Raw genomic sequence first — 8,671 nt, 5'->3', positions numbered from 1 at the left:
TTTCCTGTTTAATCCCCTCCTCCCTGAGGGATTGTCAACTAACATGGTTAGTGTATGGCCTACGTCAGGCCTATTCAGAATAGCAGACATGGTTGATCTTGCGACATTAGAGCTCAGGGTTGGTTCACACTAGCGTTATGTATTCTGTCCGATCAGAGTCCACATGGAGTCCCCCCAGACGGAATACAATCGCAATTTCAAACACTGTGCTGTAAAAGCACACGGACCCCATAGACTATAATGGGGTCTGTATGCTTGCAGCACTCTGCCCGCACAAATTATTCGGACCGGACGGAATATACAGTATATGCTAGTGTGAACCAGGGGTCACACTGACCAGCCTGTTTTGGACCTTAATGACGAAGCCAAATTTTAGAAATTTGCCCTGTGTGACTTTATAAACAATTCCAAAAAGGAGCAAAATGGGAAAAGAAAAAATATCTAAAACATAACCTTTAATAAAGTCATTTAAAATATCAAACACAGATATAAAAGGTGTAGCATTTAGCCAAAATAGCTGATAAACATCTCCAAAATGTGGTAAATAGCCACAAAAAGACAAGTCACTACAATATAATTAATGGACACGGCGGTCCCACGTAAGGAAAAGAAACCAGTAATAACTTACCCACTGGGTGTGGTTGACATGGAGACGTGGAGACGTGTATCAAATCCAGGGGGTCAGCATAAAACGTGCTAATAACTAGCAAAGTTGTAAAGAGGCAAGGTGTACTATCCCTGAACTGTTACATATCAACAGGGAGGGGACTAATAAGCCCTAGTACCTAAACACGGGGTCGCCTCCCTAACTGGCCGGCGCCCCGTCAGGAACCTCACCCTATTACTGGGATCTATCCCTAATGCGACCCTCCTAGAGTAATATGTGAATAAGAAAAAAGAAGTGTGCGTAGAAATGAAATTACACAATTAGGCATACAATCTCAGCATGCCCAGATAGACATAAATTACTTAAACAAACCCGACATGCATGTTTCGTGGTGCCGAAAGCACCCACTCATCAGGGGTAGTAGTCAATGCCAATAGAAACACGTGAGAATACAAATACAAATTCACACACACATGCTCACCATGGGGGAACAATCTACTTTAGTATGTCTACTAAAGTAGATTGTTCCCCCATGGTGAGCATGTGTGTGTGAATCTGTACTTGTATTCTCACGTGTTTCTATTGGCATTGACTACTACCCCTGATGAGTGGGTGCTTTCGGCACCACGAAACATGCATGTCGGGTTTGTTTAAGTAATTTATGTCTATCTGGGCATGCTGAGATTGTATGCCTAATTGTGTAATTTCATTTCTACGCACACTTCTTTTTTCTTATTCACATATTACTCTAGGAGGGTCGCATTAGGGATAGATCCCAGTAATAGGGTGAGGTTCCTGACGGGGCGCCGGCCAGTTAGGGAGGTGACCCCGTGTTTAGGTACTAGGGCTTCTTAGTCCCCTCCCTGTTGATATGTAACAGTTCAGGGATAGTACACCTTGCCTCTTTACAACTTTGCTAGTTATTAGCACGTTTTATGCTGACCCCCTGGATTTGATACACGTCTCCACGTCTCCATGTCAACCACACCCAGTGGGTAAGTTATTACTGGTTTCTTTTCCTTACGTGGGACCGCCGTGTCCATTAATTATATTGTAGTGACTTGTCTTTTTGTGGCTATTTACCACATTTTGGAGATGTTTATCAGCTATTTTGGCTAAATGCTACACCTTTTATATCTGTGTTTGATATTTTAAATGACTTTATTAAAGGTTATGTTTTAGATATTTTTTCTTTTCCCATTTTGCTCCTTTTTGGAATTGTTTATACAGTATTGAGCAATTTTTCTTATATTACTGGATTTTCTTGGAATCCTGTGTGACTTTATCAGTAAATAATTCGGTAACAGTATAGCGCATCCAAGTGATTCTGATATTGTTTTTTTGTGACATGTTGTACTTTACTGAGAAGGTAAAATTAGACTGATATAACTTGCGTAAATTTATTTAAAAATGCTGAAAATTTTTCAATTTTTTCTATTTTCAGCTGCAATATCTCACATATAAACAATAATACAGGGCAAAAAAGTTAGTAGCTATATATTTCCAAATGTTCCTTTTGTGTTTCAAGCATATTTGAAATAATTTTAGTATATTTGAGTAATTTAGACAATTTACAAGTTTATAAGCAAATTTGGAAATTTTGAGTATGTGATTTTTTTCCTGTACCAAGCTATGTTTGCAGACAGGAATTGGTGGCATAATGACAGAACCTCCCATTAAATGACCCAATTTGTAAAACTAGACACCTTCAGGTATTCTTTGAGGGGTTTAGTGAGCATTTTGTTCAAACAAATATTGTTTTGCAGGAATTATTAAAAAAGATGAAAAAAATTAAATGTTCATTTTCTTCAAATATGTGTCATTTTAATGGCAGTTTTTTTTGCACACAACACATTAAAAAGAAGACACACACCCCAAAATATATCACCCCACTTCTGCCATTTAAAAAATATACACTTTGTGGCCTTAGTCCTATGTACGCACATACAGTAGGGCCCAAGAGGTAGGGAGTGCCAAATGGATTTCAAAATACAAATTTTGCATGCAGATATTTTAGGCCCATTTCACATTCAAACAAGATGTGAGTTACCAAAGCAATTGAAAACCCCCATAAATGACCCCATTTTATAAACTAGACCCCTTAAGCTATTTATTGAGGGGTATAGTGTCCCTTTATCCTCATAGGTTTTGGAAAAATTAGCGTCAAACAAACATTTTTTATATTTTTTACTCAAAAGTGTGATTTTAAAGACAGGTTTTTTTGCACATAACACATGAAAATGAAGAAAAACACCCCAAAATAGATGACCCAATTTCTCCTGTGTTGAAAAATGTACACTTTGTAGCCTTAATCCTATGTACGGACAGAAATATTTTTTGAACTTGTTGTGCTTTTGATAGACTTTTGGGATAGATGACTTAATTATAATCTAAGCAACAATTTCAGGATTGTAAACTAAAATACAACCAAGACAACCCACTTTTAAAATGTGTCTGACTTGACAAAACTCTGGCTATCAGCTGTCACAGGCAGTTGGAGAGGTGTCTGACCACTCTGATATCTCATGCAGCAACAACTGAAGGGGAAAAGTGGCTATCGTTTAAAGACCCCATTATAGTCTATGGGGTCCGTGTGGTTTCTTAGCTAACTGCTTTTTAATGCGTTCGGTATTCCACTCAGAGGGGAGGGGGGGTCCCCAAGCGGACTCTCCGAACGGAATACTGAAGGCATATGTGAACCAGGCCCCAGCCGTCTGAAAAGTTAGTGAACGTGTAAAGAGAACCTTTCACCACCTCAACAACTTCAAGTTTTTAACATCTGTCAATAGGTGCCACTATACTGAATCGACCGCAGTTGGAGTTTTTCTCTAGCCTACACCATTCGTGATCAAAAAGCACAGTTGTATTAATATCCAAGAAGATGATCTCTGACGCTATGTTCACACCTGCGTTCTTCTTTCCGTTCTGTGCTTTCCGTCTTCTGCATGCCAGAAGACGGAAAGCACAGACCGGGTCCGGCCGTGAGCGACGGTGAGCGTTTTATGCTCTCCGCCGCGAAACCGGATTTTTTTATCCGGACACAGAGTACTGCATGTCCGACTCTGTGTCCGGATTATAAAACCCGGTTTCGCGGCGGAGAGCATAAAACACTCACCGCCACTCACGGCCAGACATCTCTCTCACCCATTCAAATGAATGGGTGAGAAAGACTCCTGCAGGTTTCCGTCTCCTGCCTCTGTTTTAGGCAGGAAACGGAAACCTGCATAACGGAGTTCACAACACTGATGTGAACGAGCCCTTACTTGACAATTTTGCCTAGTTGAGGCATCAAAGAAAATGCTGAATTATTATTACAGATGTGTTATCTGAACAGTTACTTTTTGAGATGGATTAACAGTTAATATTAATCATCTTTCTACAGAGTGAGTTACTGGCATGTAAAAGTGAAATGGAAAGAACTTGTACATATACACCTGAAGACCACACTTATGTGTCCAAGTCTTTACAAAGGTTGTTTAGAGCATTCCCATCATTGTAACATTTTATAGTTTGATGAAAGATACAAGTAACTTCCAAGAAGTTTTGATTTTATGTTTTTTTTTATTGTTATTTTTTTTATTGATATCAGTTATATCTCCATTTGAACAAACTGCAAAATTGTCTGAGTTTATGTAAAAGAAAAATTGGACAGAATTCTTTCTAATTTTTCCAGGTACTTCTACATCTAGCAGATAGTCTACTGAGAATAGTTAAATGAGAGATAAGACTATAACCTCTCCAAACCTTGTTTAGCCTAAGGCCCCACGTTGCAGAAATGCAGCTTTTTTTTGTTGCAGATTTTGTTGCGGTTTTTTGAGCCAAAGCCAAGAGTAGTTACAAGAGGAATGGGAAATATACAGGAAGTTCTTATACTTCTCCCTCCTCAATCCACTCCTGGTTTTGGCTCATAAAACCGCAACAAAACCTGCAACAAACAAAAAAAGCTGCAAGGTGGGTCCTTAGCTTTAGAGGCAGAAATTTATTCAGGTTTTCTAGTTCATCACTGGCAATTGTATGGTATATATTACTACATTTTTTACTTTTAACAAGTCATCTGCTGCTGTATTCCTGGTCCGCATTTATCCATCTCCAGTCAGCGATTGGTTGTAGTGGTTATCATGTTTGTCATCACTGTAATAGACACCAATGGGAGCATTAGGTATTTTGTTCTTTTATAGAATTGCAAGGCTATGTTCACATTCACACACAGTTTCAGTTTTAACCCACTGAATTCCGCCTCTCCATTGTTCTGGTCCTCCGATGGACTACAACAAGAGAGACAATGCCAGTGTGAACCTAGCCTATACAATTTCTAAACAAATTCATGGTGGTTGAAGAATACCTTTATTGTAGATTTATACACTATTTTATTGCAGAAATTTTCCATGAAATTTGAAAGGAGCTGGCAGAAACATATCTTTGCTGCCAACCCCCCCCCCCTTCTCCCAAACATTCAAATGAATGAAACTGATTTTAGTTGCAGAAATTCCTCACAGTAAATTTGCTACATCTTTGCTTATATCCTTCCTTCAACCACATACAAATTGCCAGCTCATACAGGCAGTAAAGCGTTTCCGTCAGTACATATTCCAGTCAGTAAATCTCTGATTATATGAGCCTTCCCAAAATGTTATTTTAATAAATCTAATTGGTTTACTAAATATTATACCTTTACTGTGTATAAGCCGATGGCTGGTCAGGTAATGGAGGGGGTGTACATCTCACCCAGACTACTCAGGTGGGTGAGATGAGAAAACTCCAGGAATGTTTGTTCTCAGCAGACAACTTTCGTCTGCTGAGCATTTTGGTAAATGCTCAGTACTGGGCTGGATTTTTAGGAATGACAGGTAGGATTGGTAGTGGGACCTGTCATTCCACCCCCCTCCAGTCCACACTTTGGGGATGTTCCGGCAGCAACTCAGCACTCAGCTGCAGAAAGTCTCCTCGACAAGGAGGCCAGCTCTAGCAGCAACACTTTTGCAGAGCTTGGCTAGAGAGCTGACAGGGAGGTCATATTTTTGGGAGCTGTGTCCTGAATGATTCTACAGTTTTTTTTGGATTTCTGTTATTCTAGGTGAGGTAACCTATTCTATGATTAGTTAGAGCCTAGCCGGGCAGGTATTTATTTTTGTATTGTTTCCTTTTGTTGCTGCACTACCTTTTTGAGTGAAAATAAAACTCTACTTTTGTTTTGGACTAAAGAAACTGGACTTGTGTGTCTATGCCACCCCATCTAGCAACCCCAGACCCTGACAGGTGTTACACAAAGTATTATTGATTTGTGTAAGTTGCATTTTTAGACTAGTTCTGCTGATCCACGTATAAAGTTTTCTATGCATTCAGACAAGGTAATAAGAGTCAAAGTAGGAAAATATTTTACCAAAAAAAACCCAAAACCTTTAAACATATTAAGTGCCAAAAGCATTATTGTATGATGTCAAGAAAATCCTTCCAGAAGATTTCAGTGCTTTTTCTGATGTCATGTACCTATAATAATGCTTTCATGGTTTCTTCAAAAACTGGGTTGTGATATGGCCATGTACAGTATATTAAATTATGTTACAGCCCTTTTCAAAACTTGCCTTATGGTTCAGAACTTGACATATTATAAATCTATATCATTCAAATGGGAAATTTGAAAAAAAAAAACAACCCCCAAAAGATCCCAAGTTGTAAAGTTATGATCCATCTCTGTCTGGATCCGTGATTTAATGCTTGTGGCAGGCCTTAAAGGGAGCCAGTCTAGACAATTGTGTCCCTAATGAAGAAAAAACTGCAGGCTAAGAGGAAAACAAAGGGGGGGACTACCTTGGCTGCTGTCATGGGCTTCCCAGAAAGACATTTACTGGTAGGAGTAATTGCCGATTTATCCTCAACCATGACAACACCCTTGTGAGACTAAACTAGGAGTCCCTACCACTGTATTATCAGTTGGTCTATCCACTTTGTTTTAAATACCTTCAAGCTCGTCAGGCTTTATGGAGATCCAGTGAGGAGTGCTTTTTTGTGGTCTCCTTTCATTCTAAGCATAATCAGTAAAGTAAGGATAGAGGCTTTATCATTTTAACTTTGGAATGCAGAGGATCCAAAAGAAGAGACACACAGCAGCAGCCCTCACAACTATTTATATATCTTCTAAGTGGTTGTGACTGCTCACAACCATAAGAGGTGAGCCCCAAACCACAAAGATTTGCACAAGGAGTGTTTTTTTTTCTATTTTTCCCTACAGCATTTTCAGATTCAGGGAGAAAAACGTATACAAAAAAAAAGTTTATAGAAGGGGAGCCTTATTTCTGTGCTAGTTCCTAAAATAACTCTTTGTTCAAACACCATTCCCCCTATTTTACCTGAATATGACTTATAAAGTCTACTAGATTGTTCTTTCCCTTTGAAATGAACTGCTGGTAGGATTGTAAAGATTGAATGAATTACAGGGGACTGAATCAATGATGGGCAACCTGATTAAAGGTTATCTTGAGTCCACCAGAGAAGAGAGGCCATCTTCCCGGAGCGGAGGTGAAACTTGTCATCCATGGAAAAAAGGTAACCCATTCCACAGAGATGGAATCTTCCTAAGGAACCTGGAGTGGTGTTGAGCCCACCTTATTGCTGGTATGACTAATGTCATCAGCCCCAGTACTGACACGGCTTTGTCAAAGGAGTAAAGATGGGAAAACGTGCTTACACTGGGTCCGACTCATTGCAGTACTGCAACCTACCATCTAGGTTGCAGGAATTGCGGTTTTCACTGCAGCCTTTATTATTTTTGTTATCTCCAACTATATACATTACTCTCCTGATTAAACAATAGGTGAAACGCGTTGAGAGATTATAGATTGAGAGGTATATGTCTCTCAGAAGTTCATAGGCAGTGTAGTTTACCTCCAGAGAGGAATGTGCCAGCTGGGTGTATATTGAAGGGAGTGAACCTCATTGACTGCTGGGCTTGTGCTCACCGACCCACAGGTGGCAGTATAGGCGCAAACTCCCTAGTCATCCTCACCACAGCAGCTAAGGAATATATTGATACTGTCCTCACTAAATATCTGGAATACTACCCTGCCTTAGTAGGTTGGAGCTTTGAATATGGGGGAATGGAGTGGGTGACCCTTTGCTATCGGAGGCTGAACCGTGCTACACATTACTCTTTGGTATATCAGCCCAGATTGTAGTGGGATCTCTCTACTCCCTTTTTTTTTTCTATCTACTGATTGTCATTTGAAAAGGGACTAGGTGTTCATATGGAGTCCTATCTGTTTTTAATGGGGGGGGGACACACAATGCCTTATTTTACCCTTTAGAAATAAAAGCTATGTTTTAGCCTGTTAGCACTAGAAAGGAGGGGTACCATTTATGATTTTTGAGTAAAGATGGGAAAGATAAAAAGGAAGGGTCATTGATCTTTTTAACTAGCACTTTGGAAGAAAGAAGCTCATCTGTACTAAAGATTCCAGCTGAATTACTAAAAATTATTATGGAAGGAGATGGAGAGGATTTTTCCCACTTCATCCACTAATCAAGTTCTTCCAGAGTGGTTCTTCACCTAATTAATTGTTGATCCAGAGATAAAAGGAGATTAGGAGGATGTAAGGTTCAGTATTGAAGGTGTAGCAATGGACCACTGACTAATACTGCTAGCCTTAGCTGTTTCTGAGAGAACTCGTGTATTGGGACGTGATAATAGGCATACTCTAGATCTAGAGTATGCCATAACACCATTGGGAAAGAGAAGCTTAATCCATATAGCCTACTCAACCTTACCGACCATTACCAAGAAAAGGAGCAGGAGACACCAGGGGCTGCATGGCACGGCCAGGCAAACATCCCAAAGGAACTGCCCAGCAAGGGAAATAGTCTAAGGCGAAAGCACCACATTGCGGAAATACAGCTTATTTTGTTGCAGTTTTTTGGAGCCAAAGCCATGAATGGCTACAAAAGGAATAGGAAATACATAGGAAGCTCTTATACTTCTCCCTTCTGCTGGATCCACTTTAAAAAAAAAAAAAAAATGCAACAAAATCTGCAACAAAATAAGCTGCATTTCCACAACAGGGGGCAGTTTTT

This window comes from Leptodactylus fuscus, chromosome 2 (assembly GCF_031893055.1).
Source record: "Leptodactylus fuscus isolate aLepFus1 chromosome 2, aLepFus1.hap2, whole genome shotgun sequence".
Classification (NCBI taxonomy): Eukaryota; Metazoa; Chordata; class Amphibia; order Anura; family Leptodactylidae; genus Leptodactylus; species Leptodactylus fuscus.
This window is presented reverse-complemented; position numbering follows the sequence as displayed.